This window comes from Lepeophtheirus salmonis, chromosome 13 (assembly GCF_016086655.4).
Source record: "Lepeophtheirus salmonis chromosome 13, UVic_Lsal_1.4, whole genome shotgun sequence".
In the NCBI taxonomy this organism is placed as follows: domain Eukaryota; kingdom Metazoa; phylum Arthropoda; class Copepoda; order Siphonostomatoida; family Caligidae; genus Lepeophtheirus; species Lepeophtheirus salmonis.
Window position 1 is genome coordinate 36,252,731 of NC_052143.2, and position 23,277 is coordinate 36,276,007.

Genomic DNA, 23,277 nt, shown 5'->3' on the forward strand with positions numbered 1-23,277 from the left:
ACTTCTGAGTACAACAAGAACTTACACTTTGGGTGCAGGGGCTGTAGACTGCCCCCCCTCCAATTAAGGAGTTTTTCTTTTTTACTAAAAAAGTTAATTTTTTAAATTATTTTTCCAGAGAAATTAATAATTTTAATTTAATTTTTTGGGAACAACGGCAGATTTTTGAATTTTTTTATCAAAAATTAAATTTTTAAATTTTTTTTTATAAAAATTTAATTTTCCGTGAATAGCTAAGGATTTTTGATTTTTATAGATGAATTGTTGATGATGTCATGTGTGTTTCATAAATCATATTTCTACAACTCCTAAGTCAGGGTAGGAAAGAAAATCAGTCCATAGATTGAGACGAAAAAATTGGTCAACGATTGAACAACGATTTGATTTGGTCTACGAATGGGACCGAAATATTGATTCAAATTTATAAAAAAAATTACCCAACTCAAAACGAGTTTCCAACTAATATTTGATTTACAAATATCATATTTTACATATAAATATATACATGCAAAAAAAGAATCACTTAGTGAGAGTCGAGAATCAGTTGCGTGACTAGTTAATAAATGAAAATAATATAAGTGGATCGACTAAAAAAATTACTACGGGTCTTTTATAACAAAAAAACAAAGCATTATGTTTCAGATGAAGTATGTAGCTTAGACCTACTTGTCATCTCAGATCTCCTTATAAAAAATTACTAATGAATATTTAATAGAAAAAGGAAAGTTTAAACTAAGACTGAGTTATAAATGATATATTGTATACATACGGATTTTGTTCATGCATTCATTACTTCACATAGTACAACAACAGATGTTATTGAAACAAGTGGCACATATGACTTGAAATATTTTATAAGAAGTAAATCATGTCATCTACGTGCGTGCATAAATAAATCAATCAATATTCACAGATCCCTATATAATATTTATACATAGGTCGAGGTGCAACAAATGTTGGAAGACACGTTTTAGGCAAGGAGCTAAATTATATTCACAAATATGGCGCGTCAATATACAAACAATCTTGAACAAAAAGAAAGAGAAAATCCAATTGTATTTTTTTATTTCATATACTCCTATAAATACGAGTACAAGTCAATATTTCATAGTCATTTTTGTATCAATTATAGGCATTGTATTCATATTTGTGGGAAGAGTTAAGATACCCAATCATTTTAATTGCAATATATAACCTTTATATGATTTAAGAGACTTTTATAGGCCCCGATATGGCCTTTCAAACAAAATATGTCAATTTTTCATTCTTTAATTGTGACAATCAATTTTGGCTAATTTAAGGGTATTTTGCAGCACATAACAAGGGTTAATTATTAAAATCGGCTGATGAAAATTGATGATATTTATTCGAAGAATACAAATGTTACCCATAATTTACATTGAGAAAAGTAATTCGAGATTGTGTTTTTTTGTCGACAGGCAACAAATGCAAAAATTAATAGTAAAAATTCCAGCTATTAAAAAAACAAATATTTTTTTTAATACTGATGAATTAAAGTATTAATCAAACTAAAAAAGCAACAAAAAAAACTAGACTTTACAAAAGTTGAATATTTTCTGAGAATTAGTCAAACATGTCCAATATATATTTTTTTTTAAATTCAACTTTACTTGAACTCAAATAATCAAAACAAATGCAAACATTTGAGTAATGAAAAGTAAAAATTATAGGACCACTCAAAAAGACATTATAAAACTACAGACCTCTCTCATTAAAAATAAAAAAAGAGTTGATGAATAAAAAAGGATGTGGAAATTCTCAAAAAAAAAAGAACTTGATTGAATTTAATACTTGGTATAATATTGTTCTAAAACGAACTCAAATCCATGCAAAACTCAAAAACTCAGTTATTTTGTTTAAATTCTTGCTTGTTATTGCCAAATTAGTCATCTTTTATAAACATTTGGTAAAACTCTAGGCCTTAAATCCTATTAAGATCGTACATGAGAATCAGGATGCGAAATAACTGATTTATTGATAAATTGGGAATTTGTTTGACAGATGAGAAAGCTTCCTATGAAGTTGAAAAAATGATATTTGTTGATTTGAATTTAAGATTGCACAAAATGACCACACAGCCGGGGCTTCCTCAGGATAATATTTATTGATTCTTCTTTTTTTTAGGGGAGGGTGCTTGGTTTTTGGAATTTTTAGAAACATTTTTTTTTTATTTTTTTGGCAAGAAATTTGAAGAATTAAATTTATTATATATAAAAAATCCATAGCCATTCACAAAAAAATACATTTTTTGGAAAGAAATTTAAATATTAAAAATCAAAAATTTCAAAAATCTAAAGTTGTTCTCTGAAAATTAAATTTTTTGGAAAAACATTTCAAAAATTATACTTCAAATATTACTTTTTTTTGGAGAAAAAATTGAAATATAAAATTTTTTGATGAAAAAGTCCAAATAGAAAATTTTTTGATGAAAAAATTCAAAAAAATAATTGCCATTTTTTTTTTAGTTTAAAGCAAACATTCCTTAATTTGGGGAGGTGGCTACACCCCTGCAAAGGGTTTAATAAAGTTCTTATAAGGAACCTTCTAAAAACAATTTAATTGACTTTATCTTACATTGTTGTTTTTTTTTTAAAAAAAACAAAAAAATACCTGAAATGAACTCGCTCTTAGTAGTTATAATGGGAAACGAACATGAAAAATGATCTAAATCCCCCGAAACATTTAATATGCAAATATCTCAAGCAAACTAGACCAAACAGAGACAAGTGTCTCGTCAGATAACATCTAAATGAAGCTTCAAATCTTGCCTGAAATAATTGAGCTCTTACCTAGGATTTAGTCTACCCCAAAAAAAGAGTAGGTTGAAGAAAAAAAAGCAACAATTGTGTTGTTATCGCATTACTTTAACATATTCAAGCACATCCATGAGTAATGAACACCCAAGAAATATTTTATATCGTAGGTACAATCTAGAAAATGACACTCCTTAAAAAAATTGGGTTTGGATCTGACGAAATAATATTTATGTTGTTTGTAAGAAGCAAGTAAATACGTAACAGGGTAATAGATAGTCATATAAAGATAAACAGAGCCAGTTATTGCTGAAAAAAACAACAACATAATTATCACTATTACAGACATAGTAAATGACCATAACTACTGAGAACCCGTTTTGGGTTCTTCGTCTTTTTAACAAAACAAATAAAATGTTGACTGATAGCAATTTTAAGGGAGGTGAGTTCCTTGGTTTAATTTATGCAAATGAGGAGTGAGGATCCACCCAAAGTAAGGGTCAAATGCATGCAATTAGTTTGCAAAAATGTGCGTGATTAATCGGTGGCGTCCGTAGCGAGTGGGCTAGAGGGGCTGTAAATTTAAATGTAAATTAAGGACTTTTTTGCTTTTTCCACTTTTAATTATTTGAAATAAAATTTAATTTTCGGAAAAATTTTAATTTCGCAATTATTTTAAGAAAATATAATGATTAAATTGTTTTTTTTTCGCAAAAAAATTTAATAAATACAGTATAATTTTTCATAAAAAATTACAAAAAATTTAAATTTTTCGAATTTATTTTCAAGAAATTTAATGATTCAATTTTTATTTTTGGGAAAATTTCATATATTAAATTGTTTGAAAAATTTAATATATGAAATTTAATTTTGCAAATTTTTTTTTTAAATTTAAAATATGATATTTAATTTCTTCCCCGAAAAATTTAATTGTTCAAATATTTTTTGAAAAAATTTGATTTTTTGTGAATAGTTGTATTTTTAATATTTAACATATAAATTAATAATTTTTATTACAAAAAATTTAATTTCTCAAATTTAATTTGCCAAATTAATTTATTTGCAATTTTTTTCTCAAGAAATTAATTTTTTCAATTTTTTGAAAAAAAAAAATGGGAATATCTGTTGATTAAATAATTGACATATTTTTTAATTCGCGATTTTTTTCTCCAAAAAATTTAATATATGATTCCCCCCTCCTTAATATATTTCCCCGCGGACGTCTCTGTTAATATATTTTTAAAGCATATGAGAGAGATTACTTTATATAAAGGTCCGTTTTGCTATTTTATTATTTAACTTCTAATAAATCATTTATTTATTAACAAAAGGATTATATATACATATAAATAATAGAACAAAGAACCCATATATTTAATACATATCAAGGATACTCCAGGCTATCAGTAATGATCATAAGAAATTTCTCTTATATTATTTATATGAAACAAAGGTACAAAAAATGATATTGTAGATATTAATATGTCTACGTCAATCTTCCAATAGAGCGTTTTCATGTAACGTCAGCATGGTTGATGTCGGCCATTTTAGGAGGCAAAACAATTAAGTATTATAACACAACAAAAAAAATTCTTTAATATTAAGGAAAATAGGGATCTATTGTATTTGAAAGTTAAATAAATATGCAAAATAAATTAAACTTTAATGTTTATGAAAAGAGTATCCCACTTTTGCAAAGTTTTTTTTTATATATCAGACACTAATATTTCAAAAATATATATATATACTTGTGTTGGGTTTCGGTATCGAAATCCTAGACTGGTCTGAGCACGTTATGTTTTTTGTTGGACCGAACTAATTTGGTATAGCAAAATCGCTTGGTCTGGATCAGGCTTGTAGAAAAAATTGGTATAGATCGGTACAAAGGAAAAATTCGGTCTGGATCGGTGAAAAGGAAAAACTTTCGTCTAGTTTAGTCCCAAAAGACGGATTTAATAGATAAACTGTTTATAACATGACATCATATGTATTTTCAAGTACAAACTTCGTCATACGAAGGTTAAACAGAGATAGCTTGGATGAATTTTAACCTCGACGTCTGTCTTGGAATATAGAATTCTGAATTCGAGCATCTCTTGAGATGGATGATCAAGTTAGAAGTATCTTCCTTTTCTAGGGAGACAATTTTATCGTTCTATGTATATGTATAGTATTGGTTCTAAAAAATATCCTGTACTTTTGAGATTAAAAAAAAAAAAATCAATGACGGTTGATCTAGAAAAAAAAAATTGGTCTCTCATAATATATGTGACCGAAAATAATTTGGTCCACTGTCTCAGACCAACCGAATAAAAAATCGGTCCAAATCGATTTGTAAAAAAATAACTTAAGACCGAACCTAAAAAAAAGTCGGTGCTTCACCGAGTCTCACCACTAATGAATACCTCATTAGATATTCGTTTTTCCATAGCATTGACAATCAATTATCTGTTCAAATGTAAGGAATATGATATTTTCTCTAATTTTCTCGTCCTTAATGGATAAAAAAAAGAAAGATATGTAGTTGTACAAATTTAGACATTTCACAGGGATTGTCAGTACATTTTACTTTGATTTAATTATAATATCACTTTTTAATGTTGGTATTCATTCAAAAGTTATTCGTAAACCGTTTGATGGAGTTTAATCAAGACGTATTGGAAATTTGTCCATTTTACATAGTCAAAATATCAACCTTGAGCCCCCATATATCAATACCTCAGAGTGTGATGTTAACCCATCAACAAGAAAATTTAAAAATACAGTAGTTCTTTAACAGCTGTCGACTTTTCTTCTACTTTTATCCCCTATATGTAGTGTTATACATGATGATTATTTGAAATGGTTTATTTGAATATTTATATTTTTTCTTCACATTATCAAAAGGAACAGTTTTGGATTTTGCTGTTCTCAGCATTTTGAGACATTAAACATTTTAAAAACCGTTGTTTGATATACGCATTCCTCTTAAAAGAAACAAAAACCTTCATTTGTGAGATATCAAAAACACGTCTCTTTATAATACCCTCAGGACATATTTTATAATCATTGCCTACAATATGCATCTTGGGTCTTTATTAATTAAGTTCCAGCTTAATTATCCCCTTCACAAATATGCAACAATATGCAAACAATATAAGGACAACTCCATATTATTTAAAGAAACAATAGCATTGCAATTTATACTCTACTATTAATAAAAAACTAATGAAGGAATGATAAACCAACAAAAAAAAAAAAAAAAAAAAAAAAACAAAAAAACTGATGGCCTTCTATGTATGGCTAACTTAACAAACACTAATTAAGAGCAAACTTTATTTTGGATGTCTCACCAAACTAAAAATTAATCTAGTTTTGTCACAAAGACAATTTTTTCTACTAGTTCCGGTATCAATGTAGGTACAGGATCGTAATTACAAGGGGGTCAAAGGTCCCAAATATTTTTTCCCAATATTAATACCGGGCCGTGCAAAATTATTTACCGATGATGTAAATATACTTTTTAAGAGGTTTTGTGGCAACCAATCTGATTTTACTGCTAAAATAAACAAAAATCCTTCCTGTGAGAGCGTAACAAATTCCACACGTGAGACCATGTCCAATCAGGAAACAAAGAGGATCGAAATTGTAGCCCTCTTCCGAGCGGGAGTGCCTCATAACAACATTAAGGAACAGGTTGGGGCCTTGTTGAAGACAATTTACAACGTTTCCAAGTGATTGGAGGCTGGGGGGGATCTCAAGCATTCCCCTGGGGCTGGCAGGAAGCCCACTGTCTCAACAAGGCAAGTAAAGGCAGTGTTCAAGAGGGCTCCCAACAGGTCCATTGCTGACATGGCCAGAAAGATGGGAACGTGGAGATCAACTGTTTCAAGGGCATTGAAAAGGGCTGAGGAAAGTCCCTAAGGAGTACTGAACGTCCTCTGCTAACTGAATGTCAGCGAAAAGTCAGACTTGAGCATGCCAAGAAAATCTTAAATGATATCAAGAGCTCATCTGGACGCATCATCATTTTTCCAGATGAGAAAACTTTTACGGTCGATCCTGTTTTCAACAGGCAAAATGACCGTGTTGTGAGCTTTGGAGATGTGCAAGATAAGCACCGCTATGTGGCAACAACAAAGCACCCTGCTTTGGTGATGATGTTGGGTCTCGTGGCCTCCAATGGGAAGGCCATGAAGCTGGTATGGTTCCCCACTGGCTACAGATTAACAGCGGAGGATTATGTAAAGATTCTGGCGTCCAAGGTCCTTCCGTGGATCAAATCCATAGTCGGCAACTCTCCTTGGGGGTTTCAACAAGATGGAGCACTCGCCCACGCTTCCAAGAAAGCTCAGGAGTGGCTCAAGGACAACATGAACTTTTGGCCCAAGGACTACTGACCCCCTCAGAGCCCAGATTTGAACCCACTGGACTTCTCGATCTAGGCGCACGTGGAGACCAAGGCCTGCAAAAAACGACACAAGAACATAAATGCCTTAAAGGCTGCTGTCAACAAGGCCTGGGCCTCCATGGACGCCGATTACATCCAGCAAGTCTGTGGCAGCTTCAGACGTCGCCTGACCAGTGTCATTGAGTCAAATGGTGGCTACATTGATTAAATTTGATCACAAACTATTTTATTATTCTAAAAATGTATGAATAAATTGTTTCTCAAGTCATTCGAAATGTAATTATTGTCCGCAATATGTTCTGAACAAAAATTGTTAAATAATTCTGCACGGCCCAGTATCTATCAGTCTATTAATGGTTACTCCAGTCAGATCCCTCCCAAATAAAAAACCAGATTAGAGCACTGCGATTAGGGTATTTCGATACTTTTAGAAACAAAAATGTCGTTATTTTGGTTTGGGTTGGAGGGATATGTGGGGTTTGCGAGAGTGCCAGCCTCCTAACCTGCAAGATATATTATATCAACCGTTTTAAAAGGGTCCGAAGAGCAGTACCAATATAGTACCGGTACACCGCTAGTCGGTTTGGAACTCCTTCACCAGTCTGAGACCGTTAATTTTTTTTAGTAAGACTCAACTAATTTGTTCATGTTCAGTCAGTAGTCAAATTATGTATAACCACAAAAAAAATCGTTTTTTTTTCTTAGCAATCGATAGGTAATTATGTGTTCTACAACATTGCTCATAGGAAAATTGTAATATAATTACTCTTAACCTCTCAAAGTTTGAATATTAGAGATGACGGTTGACCTGGTATATTTATTAGAAAGGACAAAATATGAGTTATTTTTTGACTTAAAAAAACAGCCTATTTATCGGCTTAAAATTCGGTAAAACGGTCTTGAAAAATCCCTTCAGACCAAACCTTAAAATAATTCAAACTCGGACTGAGTCTCATCACTAATACTAACCTAGAAAGCAGTACTTTGATTCACTCTTAAATCCTTTTCTGAAAAAGCATTCGCTAAATTTATATGCAAAAAATTTATTAGAAAATGTAAAGAAAAAAAGAAAAAAAAAGCACTTGACGGTTTTTTAATTTAATAATAATTTTTCTTTTTCCACAATAAGTAAACTAATAGAAAATTTTCTTGACTCAGCATCAAGTGTTATGAAGTTTCACAAATATAAACTGATGAATATTATTATCATAGATACAAGTAAATCTAATACACTAGAACTTTTTTTCTTAGAGGAGGTACAATATTCTACTGCTTCATGAGTCAAAACAGTAAATAAATAACCCCCGTTTTTGTTGGTGATTTATCATCGACCTTATCCCTCCCTCCCAGCATTTGTAAATTAAAAAACAACAAATGTGAGCCTGACAAATACATATTCTTTAGGTAGTTAATCCCTTGCGGATTTCATAAAAAGGTACGGAATTATTAGGTGTGAAAATAGGGGTGTCTGCAGGAAGTGGGGGTGCATGGTCTGAGGCCCTCCTCAAATTAAGGGATTTTTGGTTTTTACAACAATTTTTTTTTTTTTTTTTTTTTTCAAAAAATTTTTCTCTGAATAGCTATGGACATTTGAAACTTTTGTCCAAAAAATTTAATTTCTTTTGAACAACTGTGGATTTTCGATTTTTTTTTTCAAGAAGTTTAATTTTTTGTATACAGCTATGGATTTTTGATTTTTTTTTCAACAGCTGTCAATTTTTGAATTTTTTTCCCTAAAAATTTAATTTTTGTTTACAGCTGTAGATTTAAAAAAAAAATTCCAAAAAAATTAATCTTATGAGAATAGCTGTGGATTTTGGATTTTTTTAAAAATTTAATTTAATTTTTTGTAATTAGATGTAGATTTTTGAATTTTTTTTGGAAAAAATTAAAATTTAATTTTTAAATTATTTTTTCACGAAAATAAAATTTTTTATATACTGTGGATTTTTGAATTTTTTCCGAAAAGAATTATTTTTTTGTGAATTGTTAAATTTTACACTTTTGGTATTTTTTTTTTTTTTAAAGTTCCAAAAAGCAAGTATCCCCCCCCCCTAAAAAAAAAATATTTATATAATCCAACGGACGCCCCTAAAATATGTTGTAACAAATATTTTATATGATAAATTTCAATTACTGTCAGTCATTTTCGAAATAAATGAATAGAAAAGAAAGATTTAATGGCTCACACGTCTGGCTAAAATTTAGAAGAAATAATATTTACAACATTTATATCATTCTTAAGTGACGTGAGCTTTATGGAAAGTCTCCCATTTTGGGAGAGGCATGAACAATCAAATCTTAGAAGAATAAACACCCATGTGTGTTTTTGATTGTAAGAAAATTGTGAACTATTTGCAAAGTCATAACAGACCTTTAGCCTCTATCAAAAATATTATATCTCAGATCCCTTATATGCAATACAAAAATATGTTATTAGCTACACAATATAAATTCACATTTACATTGTGTAGCTAATAAATTAATTCTCAATTCCGTTTGGAAAGTTTCAATATTTTTCCTACTGTCTGTAATCACTTTTCTATCCAAAACATAATTGATTTAATTAAAATATCACTTTTTTTGATTGACATCAAGTTGTAATCTATATAATTATTTCGTTTCAAAAGCAATTACTATATATGAAATTTTTGGGGGAAATTTGTACATTCTATTTATAAATATATCTAGATCAGTCCAAAGGAAAAATTAGGTTTAGTTCGATCCCAAAATAATCAGTCTAGACTAATTTTACTGATAAATTATTTATAACATGACATTATATGTTTTTTCAAGTACAATGACGTTATACAAATTTTAAATAGAGATGGCTCGGATTAATTTTAATCCAACGTCTCTCATATGTATACAGAATTTGTTCTGGAACTTATCGTGTATTTTTGAGTTTAAAAAAAAAATGATTGACAGTTGATCTAGAAAAAAAAAAAAAAAAAAAGTCGGTCCCATTGATCTGTACCGAAAAATTGGTCCAAATTTCTCTAGAAAAAATCACTTAAGACCGAACCCCAAAAAATTTGGTTTTATGACCAAGTTTCAACACTATCAACTACCATATGTTTCTGTTATGACGTCACTTTCGGTTTATAATACAATCATTGACGTCTGTTAAAATAATCTGCTCTTTCATTAGAACCCAAATATGAATGATAACAATTATTACATTTTCTAGATAGCATATAAAATATCAAATACGTATTTAAAAAAAAAAAAAAAAACTAGGACTAACTACTGATGCAGGATTTCAAAATACATATTACCAGGAATAATTTAAAATATCCTCATAGATGGTGGAAATTATAGTTGTTTAAAATATGACCATTAATTTAATGTTAAAAAAAACCTATACAATTTGATGTATTTTTTGGAAGAGAGATGCTTAATTTTTATGATGATTCAAGAGATTACCTGTGAACAGCTTTGAGAGAAAAGAAATAAATGTAAATCCGAATAAAACTGATTTGACCTCTAATTTAAGCAATGCACAAATGCTGCAACCATGATTGATCTCTACAATAAATAGAAATTATACTAAACATAAATCCCTCTCCGTATCGAACAAAGATATATGCAGGAATTACTTCAATATTGATCCTCAATTCTACTCTTAGCTAGTATAACCAGGACTTACCCTTATACCGGTGATCCATTAAAATCTGAACACGTACTATTTCAATAATTAGTGAAGGTTGAGTGCTTCAAATGAATTAATATTCTGATATATTGAAGCATATATATTTAATGACACTTGAACGTAATTGGCGAATATCAATTCACGCAATGTAAGCAGTTGGCGTCTACTTTTGTCACCGTCAAAGGCGTCAGTAAGTCCGAAACGTTAGAGGAAGAAAGGTTCTGTCAAAAAGGCAAAAACGTAGCCTGGAAGAAGACAGCCCAGGGTAATCTACTCAAGTCCATGAAACCCTTTGCAAGAGATCTCGGATTTTTACAACAAACTGTCCAGAAAGCTATAAAAAAGTGGATAGAAAGAGCCTTGCGAGGGTGGAGAGGCCACTTTTGACACCAGCAGTGAAAGAAACCCTTCCTCTCCGTTGGAAGACTTTTTGACTGAGTATTTTGAGTTCTTGTGTACTATTTTTTTGACAATATTGGCCCCCTACCACCCTAATACCAAGCCAATCGACTATACCTTTTATGTGAATGTCGAGGGGAAGGTATGTAGTGTTATCATACTAACACCAAGACCCTCAAAGCCATTGTCAGCCAGCACTGGGACAAAATAACGGAGGACTATACCCGCAGTGTGTGACAGGCCTTTTGCCACCGCCTGGAATACATCATTGGCACTAAGGACGGCTGCATGAATGATTAAGAGAGCATATTGTTAATTAATAAATTAAATCTTGTTGTAGTTTAAAATTCGCAGTGTTCAGATTTAATGGACCACTCGGTACCTTCCCAAGAAATATCCGGTTTTACTGATCATCATACATCACATTATACTTAGAAGTTCTCTCCTCAAGTGTTATGGAACAATGACAGCTTTGGAAAATAAATAACCCAAATTTTCAACTACAAAAACCATCACTCTCAATTAAAATCGTATGCAGGATATTTGGAATATATGCATTATAATGAAATATGACAACAATTGGTAGCACCGTTTGCTTCCTACTATTAGCAAAGACAAAAAGTATTTATAAATAAAGGCATATGCATGAAGTCATGCTGCATTAAAGAAATAACACCTACAGACATAATGAGAGGAAAGGGGAATCCTTCTGAACCAATAGAAGCTATTTTTTTTTAAATATATTAAAAGCGTTCTTAGGAAAAGGATTTTTCATGCAGGTTCACTTGTTTGCTATGGAAGAATTATCATCTGTCAATAAAATAATAGAAATTTTATCTTTACCAACCTTACCGTTCATTTTATTTCTTACTTAGGTACTACATAAGCACATAACGTTTTCAATTTCTCTTCGCCCCAAAAAGATATTGTATTGTTTTTTTGAGAATCAAGGAAAAAAATTATGAGATAATTTGACATATTATATGTATATAAAAAAAGAGATAAATGCTTTAAAAGTGAAAGGATTAAAATAACTTACAATTACTATAAATTATATAACTTGTGGTTGAATCGTGTGAGTCTCTTTTTTTTCCTCTTAGAAACAACAGCACATATAAAAATATTGATTAGTATGTAATAGAAACTCTCTGAGAACATTGTGGAAAATTGTGGATTTCACTGGGATTTTAATTATTATCCAATATCCAGTTAAAGCCACTTTAAACATATATATAAAAGATTAGTCCAGAGCTGTGGTAAAAAAAATGACTTTTTCAAGGTAAATTCAAGTCGGGCTCATTTGGTTTCTAGTCAATATGGTTCCAAGAACAGACCAAGTTAATTAACTATAAATTGAGTAATGCACCTCTGCTATATGTACTCTTTTAACCAGAGGACTCTGTAGAGATGGGCAGCTTTGGGGATTAGACAAAAGTGTCAATTGACAAATTTAAACAAAATATTAAACGCACTTATGACACGATCAATATACATGTATTAAATTATAAAACGGTTTGTATTAGTCATACAAGGGGCCCTTATGTGTAAATTGCGTCATTCAAGCAAATCTATGACGTATGTCTAAGTAGATCTCTGGTAAAAATTAATTTATAAAAAGGAGCTAAAATCTTCATTTGATTCGACTTTTTATAATTTATCATTGCATGAAGCCAAATAAAGTATTAGAGCCGTAGATATAAATTAAGTATGTGGTGTTTTAATTCTACACTTTATAATACAAATTCGAGAATGATGAACGTACAAAAAAGAAATAAATTGCATGAAACAATGATTAAAAAAAATATTAAACTCACAAATGGTAAGTGGGGGAAAACGACGAATGCGTGCCTCAAAATGCAAAGACTCTCACGTCACACTAGTATATATTGTATGGTATTATTATATAAGAATAATCACAATATTGACACAATTGATTTAAAACAGCACATTAAATATTTTGTTCTATACAACAACTCTCTTGAACGTATTGTCGTAGCAAGAATCAAGAAGCAACTGTTTCGTGCTTCAATTCACATCCCATGGTAGCAGCGTTCAGCTCTTCATTCTTTTTTTATTTTCTTACGTACGGTTGTTTCTTAAGAAATAATCCCGCGCGTAAGAAGAATATGTATAATATTAATAAATAGTATTAGAGATATGCAGCAACGTGCATTAAAGGAAAAAATGATTAAAGAAGACGTTCCATTTTTTTTTTTTTTTTAATTATTTTGTTTTCGTTTTTTAATTTTTTTTTTTTAATACCTCATACCGTAATGGGATTAATTATATAGTTATCGATGTTAATTAGTGTCAAGACGTCGTCCGAGACCAATTTCAAGATCGGTCTGGAGGGATTTGGACCGCTCAGATAATAGCTTGTGAGACTGAATAGTCTTGGGTTATTTCGATCCCACTCAATGGAGCAATTTTCTATCCTTCCATGTAATACAAATTGTACAATTACAACGTCATTGAATCGACTTTCACAATTTGGAAACACTCATGACGTCATCAACACTTCGTCTTTCCATTAAGCTGGTTTGAACAAATTTTATAATAGACCAATCAAGTTATATTTTTTTTGTGAGACAGATCCCGACGGAATTTTTTTATGTGACCGGTCCAAACCAAAATTAGGATCAAATTCATTCGGTTCAACAAAAAATATAACTGTCTCAGATGGTTTCAGACACCTTCCAGTCCAAAAACCTACAATTAGTAAGTACCCCCCGATATTTCTTCATTGTTTTCAACATGTGGAACGGTTTTTGGGTCTCATTTGTTTTATGTGAACACTGGTTTAAAGAAAAATTATTTATAACTTTAGTCCAACAAAAATTAAAACACCCTCAGACTAGTCCAGGATTTTCAAGCCGAAACTCAACACTAGTTTTAATGTACTATGATACATATGGAAAAATTGTCATCAGCACGCCAATTTTTCTTTGAAAGGACATATTATGACTTTAACAACATTTTTCTCATGAATTACTACAGTGAATTGATATTAGAAGAACAAAAAATCCAAGTATGTAATTCTAAAAATGCATTTAGGTCATATGGTCAAAATAACTAATTAAAGGAATTCAAATTCTGAATTAACCGTTACATAAATCTAATTAAATACAAGATGAAGGAAAAATATACCTGAGAAAATATAAAAATATATATTTTATGTATGTATAAATAAATACATAAATATAAATTCCTGATTTTCATCAATGCATCAACATGTGGCAACAACGATCACTGCAAACTGATGTTATTTATATATAGTATACATGTATAAATAACATTTATCATTATACTAATCACAGCCATATGATGATAGAGGGGTATCAGATCGTTTAACACCATTCTTTCTTTCTAATATATGCATGTAACAGATTAGTTGGAACAAAACATCAGTCTATAAATTCATTGACAACATTATTTTATCTCCCAACTTTTATTTCGAGTAGACAAAATCAATAAATCACCCCAAAATTTCGACATCACACCTCGCTAATACAAAAAATTTCATTGTATTTTGTTGCCAGCTGTCGATTTTACTGCTTTTTTCTAATAAATAGTGTTCTAAACGTTGATTGGTTGAATCAGAATTACTTCTTTTGAAGCCCTGAACAATGGGGCATGATGGAACAAAACAGTACATATATCAACCGCAAGATGGTGTGACAGTATGTAGTTTGGGGGTGCAACATAAATAAATTAACAGTTTTAATCTGAATTTACATATAATATTATAATTCAGGGAACTTTATTATTTTCCCGCCAGACGGCACAACTTTCGTTCGTTTTGTATACACTAATACAAGTGAAAATAAAATTGTCACAATATCATCAAAACACATAGAACGCGTACACACATTGGAAAATATTTCCCAAATAAAGGAATTTTTGAAAAATGTTCACTGTCAGATTGGCCTTGAAATATTAGATTTGACCTAAATTTGAAATAAATATGTATTTAATAGTTTTTTTTCATTAATCCATTTTTCTTGATAAGGGGTGCCGCAAAAGTCCCACTACCATTTTGATATCGTAATCGTGCGAAGTAGGGTACGACAGCAGACATACCTCGTTCTGGAAGACAACAGACTTCTCATAACGCGGTAAATGTGGCTCTGGGTCACGATAGTGTTGCAGAGTCTCCAGAAACATCAATTCGAAGACTTGTTTCCCAGTTACACATTTCTGCACGCAGTTTAAGGGGAATTTCGAAAACTGATTTGAAAATGTTCCCGTACAAAATTTAATTAAATTTATCATAAATTGCTACCGAGAGATCAACGAGTTGAGTACAGTAATGCAATCCTAAGGCTGTCTGGTGAAATTGAAGATTTTTCTGTTTATTTTCGAATAGCAGTCACCGATTTAACCGATATAATTTTCCAATTATAACGGGAAAAAAATGTCAAGACGAAATAAACTTTTTATGAAAACCAAACTTACTTATCTTTTCTTTCAACCGACTTATAGGCAATCAAAATGGTAGCGGGACTTTTTCTCCACCCGTTATTTGATCTAATAGGTTCTCTGGCTCATTAAAATATTTCAAGTTGCAATGCAGCCCAAAATATTCAAAGGTTGAAAATCCCTGTTCTAAAGGATAGTCCTTAAATATCCGCCAAACAAAAGTAGGGATATTTTTCCTACTTCTTCAAGTAATCGATTATGATTTTTTTTTTACTGTTCCTAAATATTATAATATTGACCTGCTTCAAGCTTTATGGAATTCTGCCCAATATAAAGTATATGAAAGACACACAATATTTATCCATAAGAGTACGTTGATTTTTTTAAATCTACTGTACGTATATACATATATTATAGATATATAGTCAGCTAATATAGAAAAGTTGCTCACGTAATAAAAATGAAAGACAGCTGACAACAAAATATGTACCCAATGTGTCAAGGCACATAGAGGGAAAGTGAAAACTTAATATTTACTTATAAAAAATGTGGTGCTTACACAAAGCAAAAAAAAAAAAAAAAAGAATCAAGTAAATAAGAATTCTTGGTATTTAAAAAAAATCTTATATACTTCATAAACTGTCCAATACTTTATTTATATATTTTGGTTACCAATTATGAGCCTTTTATTGATTTGATGAGTTAATACCGGTTCTAGAAAAAGTTATGAGACCTGCCTCTAAGTAGTTATTGAAATACTCATAATTGATCAGGATGATGCTGCACATACAAAATTTTTTATTTCATAATATTTTTTTCTATAACAATGCACATTTATTAAGAATCTGGCATCCATCACCCTCCAACCACCTCTGGAACCCCTTGACCACATTGGCAACGCAGTCACTTTTCATGACCCTCCTTAACAGAGGTCTTCAGAGCATCAATATTCGGGTGGCGGACATTGAAGTCCTTCCTCTCAACTTGCCAAGAAAATGGAGTAATCTAGTGGATTTCATTCTGGGCTCTGAGGGGGCCAAAAGTTCTTGGCCAAAAGCCCATCCACCATTGTACAATATTAGCAGTATGGGCCGGAACCCAGTCCTGCTGAAATACGTACGTTGGACTTCTTAATGGTCTTTTTGGTCTATGGGACAACATTTTCATAAAACACTATATAGTAGTTGGCTACGGGTAACGTGACTGCTGACGTTTAAGGCCAAGGTGGACATCGTGGTGTGGTTTAAATTACCTATGATGGCTCGTCTTGCCTCCATCGCAACATATACATAATTTTTATTTAAATATGTACATCAAACATAGGCTTAGAATCTAAGCTATTCAAAATCTAAAAGCGGAACTTTTAGATTTAATCAACAAAACAGTATTTTAAGGAGGTCTCATTACTTTTTCTACACCCGGTATTTATATATTTTTACCCCTCCGATATGACCTTTCAAATAAAATTATTTATTTATTTTGCTTTATTGAATACTAAAGGGAGGGGCTTTTTACAACATTTAAGCGCAATTTGCAGTGTTTCTAAAGGATTAATCATATTCAAAAATGATAATAGTAATGCATCAATATAAAAACAATCTTGAACAAAAATGTGAAAACCCCAAATTATGTATTACTTCATATATGTATACATATAACTCAATGTTTTATAGACATATTTGAATCAATTATGGGTTTTTATTCAAATTGCTGGGGAAAAGTGAAGATACCCCAGATTGTTAGCTGTAGTTTATAACCTTTATTTGATTTAAAAGACCAATATTGGCCCGATGTGGCCTTTTTAATAAAATTTGTCAATTTATTTTTCTGTAACATTAACTTTTCTACTTTAAGAACTATTTGTAGCACAGGCAAAAGGTTAATAAGAATATTTCATTAATAGAAATTGACGATAAATCGTCAAAGAATACAAATTTAATAAACACCCAATTTTAAGAAAAAAACATTCTAGCATACTTATCAGACGAGCTAATTCTGAACATTTTTGACAACAAATTAATATATGAAAATATTGCAAATGTTGCATTGGTATAAACAACAAATCTGATGTTAGTATCGGATTAAAATTTGTATGTCATTCGTCTGCTAAATTAATACAACACATTTCTCCTGGTCTTCACAAGATTAACATGTTTAACTCCAACTTATATAAGGTCCTTATTTGGTGTATTTAAACATTCTATTTAAACACATATCTGTTTGTTTTATCTTACCTAAAACAAAAAACAAAAAATTAACAAGGAATTCATCATTCATGTGAATTAGTACAAGATGTAATTAGTTCATAAATACAAAATATCGACTCTTTTTGTTGATTGCTTTTATCTTGACGGGTCACTTTTTACAAACGTTTTTTTTTTTTTTTTCTTTTCTTGGCCAAAAGGCATATCTGTACTTCATAAAATAATAAAAGGAATCTCGATACAATATTAAAAAACTACTTAAAAACATAAAACAAAAACACATGTAAATGGGAGTGGGGTGAAAGAGGGTGGGCCTTTTAAATGGATGATGCGACAATAATTCAACAGATACCTAAAATAATTTTGTTTTTAAAAACCACGCAAAACATTACATTAAAGGAGATCATTCAGTTGGCTTCTTAAAAAGTCTCATGAAAAACTCTTTTTGTGTAGAATACTTTTTGCGTTGATTGTATGGATTATATTTTCTTGCTTTCCAACGTAACAAGACTTTAAATCACTTCTTTTAAGAAGATATAATACTTGAATTTATCATTTATAAGATCAGCAACAAATTGATAGGTCAAGAACACATAAAAACCAGACTAAACCCCACCTCTTCCTATCCTTTTGCCAGGTTTCAAATATTAACAACACAAGATATATTGAGGCTTGTTTATGGAAAGTTAAAAAGATTAAAAACCCTTGATTTGAAAAAGATTTATTATTTAAAAAAATCCCGGGCCGCACCTTCCATACTTGTACATATCTATGAATAATATATGTATTTAAATTAAAGGGTGAACATAACTTCAATATGATGTTGGGAAGGAAATAGGAAGATATGTACTAACAGAGGGTTGGTTGGTTATTTTTCTCCTCTAAGTACATCAAAACCCTTCATTATCTCCAACATTACTTTCCGTATTCTTCATCATAGCTCACAAACAAATACATACTAGTGATGGGACGATTAATCGGAATCAAAGAATCGGGTATTTTTTTATGGAATCAGCATCAGGGAAATAATAATGTTTATGTTAATATGTTTTCTTATTTATTAGTTAGAATTATGAAGAAAAAGAAAAAAGTAATAATAATATATAATCAATTTTCCCAAAAAAAAAAAAATAAAAATATTTTACTTGAATATTCAATATTTTATTTGTAATTTAATTTTTTTTTTTATTTCGAAAAAATTTAATTTTCACTGAAAAATTTTCTCCGAACAATTTTATATTTGAATTTTTATTTTCAAAAAAATTTTAGAAATTTTTTCACTGAATAAATATGTATTTTTGAAATTTTCTCTGAAAAATTTAATCTTGAATTTTATTTTCCAAAAAATTTATTTTAAAAATTTAATTTTTCAATCTTTTTTCCAAAAAATTGAATTTTCATTGAATAAACATGTATTTTTGAAATTTATCTCTGAAAAATTTAATATTGGAATTTTTATTTTCAAAAAAAATTATTTTTGAAATTTCATTTCTGGCATTTTTTTTCAAATAGTTTATTTTTTATATTGAAAACAGTTGGGGTTTTTTGAAGTTTTTCTACAAAAAAAAATATTTTTTGGAGAAGAGCTGTGAATTTTGATTTTTTTTTTTTTTTTAAATGTATTTTCTTGTGATTACCGTTGGGTTTAATTTTTTTTTTCCATAAGAACTAATTTTTAGTAAATATTTGTAGGTTTTGAGAAAATTTTAATAATAAATTGTGTAGTTGAAATTTTTTTTCAAAAATTTAATTTATCTATTTTTTTATTTATTTTTTAGTTCCACAAGCAATCCCCCCCCCCCGTCTAAAATATAATCCTGTGGACACCCCTGATAGCAAAATGGTATTTTTCAACTATCATTTAAAAATATTAAAGAATCGGAATTGGGATTTTTTTGGAACTGATCCATCACTAATACATACATAGCAAGGCACATTACAATAACTTAATATGTAGTCATTGTATATCATATGCAGTACAGTTCGAGTGGTGGGGGTACACCTATGTTATAAATGTATGTATTTCCATATTTGATGTAGGAACTCGGAAAGAGAACGTAAAATATGGGATAAGCAAATTCTATTCTTACATATTTGTACATCTCATAAGATGATGAAGTAAGCAACAACACAGACAATCTTTATTAGACAGAGATACATACTAAATATCTACCTAATAGAGTTTAATCTTTATTTTAATCATGGAATGATGAATTAATACATAGTATGTTAAGTCTTAAATAAGTATGTACTATTTAATTTTCCTTTAATTGCTCAGATGTCCAGTTACTCGTATAAAGTATAAGTAAGCATTATGGTTCTAAAAACACTCCATCTTATCTAGCAATCGTCTTCGAAGTCAATACATATATATGTTGCAGTTAATGTAAGAAACCCATTAATATACCAAAAAAAAAAATAATAATAGTTAATGTGCATAAAAACAGAAAAAAGATCGTCAATGTACAAAATCATTGAAATCATAAATTTCACATTATCTTCCAAGACGCTTTCCACAGATAGAAAATTGATGATCAGCCCTTTGAATATGAGCATGTCCAGAGGACTTGATTTAGACTCAGCACCCTTCGTCAATTGATGTATTACCGTATATCCACGGTTGATATCCCGTACCATGGGTTGTCTTGCGTGAAACCCGACTAACAAATGGGTTGATACTCACCACCAAGTCCAAATATGTTTATTGGAAGGCAACACAATCCGTGGGTTGTGATATGAACCGGGACCATAGTGTATGCCATCTTTAATGATATTACATGAATTGACGGTGGGTTCCCACCCGTTTGTTAGTCGTGTTGTCACGCAAAACAACCCGTGGGTTGTGATATCAACTGGGGTTATAGTGGATGGCGTCTTTGATGATACTACTTGAATTGGCGGTGCATTACAACCCGTGAATTTTATGATTTCAATGATTTTACATATTAACGATCTTTTTCAGTTAATATGCAACTTGCACATTCACGGTCTAGTTCAGTTATTATGTACATTAACTTACTTTTTTTTTATTAGACTGTACCGTTATGACAAAAGTTGAGAATTTGGTATCCTTGGATATTTTTTAATTATCAAAAATAAGATAAAAAAATGATGGAGGTGATTAAGGAGATATCAGTGTAGGCCCATACTGTTCTTCAAACCTCAATTGGGATGTCACTTCAATAATTAATATCCAGGATTGGTACAGTGCACCTAAGCTTTTATCACGGGTGTCATTCCAAAAGTCAACTGATTATTTTGTATAATTCGGTCCAACAAAAATTATAACGGTCTAGAATTACCAGACTGAAGCCCAATGCATAGTTTTTACTACTCACTCAAGAAGAAAATGGACTAATCTCCCTCTGACCTTAATATGAATCATTTGTATATATATAGAATATAAACTAATTATACAATTAATAGAACATTAAATTTATGTCTTTAAATAACTTTGTTATTTCTTAATTAGTTCGCTTTTGATTTGTAAACAAAACAAATTGAAATATATACATCAAACCACCATCCCTGGGGGAATAGATTGTATAAGAGCAAAATTGTTTTTTGTAATATACAGGGTGGAAACGCTATGACGCCCGTTTTTAAAAGTAATCTATCCATAATAATGCCAGGCTAGCTAACTATGTTAATCAAACAAAAACGTTCAACTATGAACGTGAATCTGCAGGAGGCGATTTGTGGAGCCATGGTGTGTGGTTTTCGAGCACAAAGGACGAGCAAGGAGATTGCCCAGTTAAACAAAGTGTCCTACAACACTGTGAAGAACTTCAGCCGTATTTATGATAAATATTGTGAGAAGGGAAGTGACCCTAAAGAGTTTGACGTAAAAAGAAACACTCACAAGCGTCGTTCTGATACTCATAATGTTGATATTGTGAACTCCACACAGAGCCTCATCAAGGAGGATACTGGCAGGACCATCAGTTCAATGTCCAGGGATTTGGGGATGTCTCACACCTTAATGGATACAATTGTGAAGGAGGGCAAAGGGTACAAATCTTTTGCACTACGGAGAGGCCAGTTCATGGTGCAGACAGAATCTTCCTCTCTTCTGGGAGAAAGAAATTTGGATCCCTAGCATCTCCGACCTCAATCCTGTGGACCATGGCTGAAAGGGATACCAATCATCACCCTCACAACACCAAGGCCTCCCTCATCATCTCTATTATGGAGGTATTCAGCCACATCCCCAGGAACGAAATCATCAAGGCCTGCTCGCGCGTGCAGCCCCACCTGGAGGAGGTCATTGCAGCTGGTGGTGATTTTATCCGTTAATATATTTTTATGTACATTAATAAAAGATTAATCATACCAAATTTCAAGTTTCTATCTTTATTTTGAAGAAAAGTAATAGAGATCTTAGTAAAAGGTTTAAAAACGGGCCTCAATTGATTTTTCACCCTGTACAGTGGCCCCTTGACATGCAAACATGATTTGTTCTACGATAATGTTTGTAGTTACAGTGAATATTTTCGCCACATATGTAGAAAAAACATGAATTCAATTAATTACTAAAATAATTACATTTTCTATTAATTATTGTGTAATACAACTTTTTTAATAATAATAATAATAAAACCATTAAAATATATTAATTTACATAGTAATAGTTGATAAAAATCCTAATATAATTTTACACTTTCTAAATTATCTTTATTTTGTAAGGAAAATATAAGAGTTTGCCATTTCCATTTAACAAAAAATGATTAATGTTAAAATATTAAAAAAAGATGAGAAGTTTCAACTTTAATTTGTTATTCATCTTTACAAATTGATGATATCACTGGAGAGCACTGCATTAATTATATGAAACTGCATCAATATTGTAAATTGTAAATGGTTCCATTATCGGTATTAAAGAGTACATATTATAGGGTGGTCAACTGTATTCTTTAGTCCAGACATCTACTCTATTTTTTATCCTTCCCGGCTTCTCAGAAACTTTAATACATATTAAAGGTTCATATGAGACAAACAGTTAAAAATCGACTGAAAATTAAAATACAGACTGATTTGGATATTTTTCATACTATAATCAAAATAATTGATTACCTGTCCCGCTGTATTTGACCCAAAATTTTGACATCTCGTCCTATATCTTTAGGACGTCGTAAGCAAATGTAGTTACATAGAACAAACAAATGTAGTTCGATATACCAGTACAATAGAGGTCCGGAATACTTACGCAATTTAAACGATACTATACTTAATTGATCATAGAATCAGTACCTGCAAAACCATTTTGTCATTAACAAAAAATGCCTTGCCATAGATTTAACCCACATAATTTACGCCAAAATTATCATTATATAAAATAGCAAGAATAAAACATTATTATAATAAAAGATTGATTCCCCCTTAATGCCATTTTTTTTAATATCGAAAAACTATTGCAAAGTATCAAAATACCAATTCCAA

General features: G+C 30.6%; 1 protein-coding gene across 7 annotated transcripts in view; it reads right to left on the reverse strand.

Annotated features, from left to right (window-relative positions):
- The window catches only part of Crk (Crk proto-oncogene, adaptor protein), a 111,368-nt gene that overhangs the window by 19,947 nt on the left and 68,144 nt on the right, over nucleotides 1–23,277 (reverse strand). The window contains exon 1 of one of the 7 annotated variants that reach the window (XM_071892989.1): nucleotides 13,030–13,242. The exons of the other annotated variants lie outside the window; for them this stretch is intronic. The gene's annotated coding sequence lies outside the window, so the exon portion shown is untranslated. Of the gene's footprint in view, nucleotides 1–13,029; nucleotides 13,243–23,277 lie in introns of those variants that run through there. 7 annotated transcript variants of the gene reach the window in all.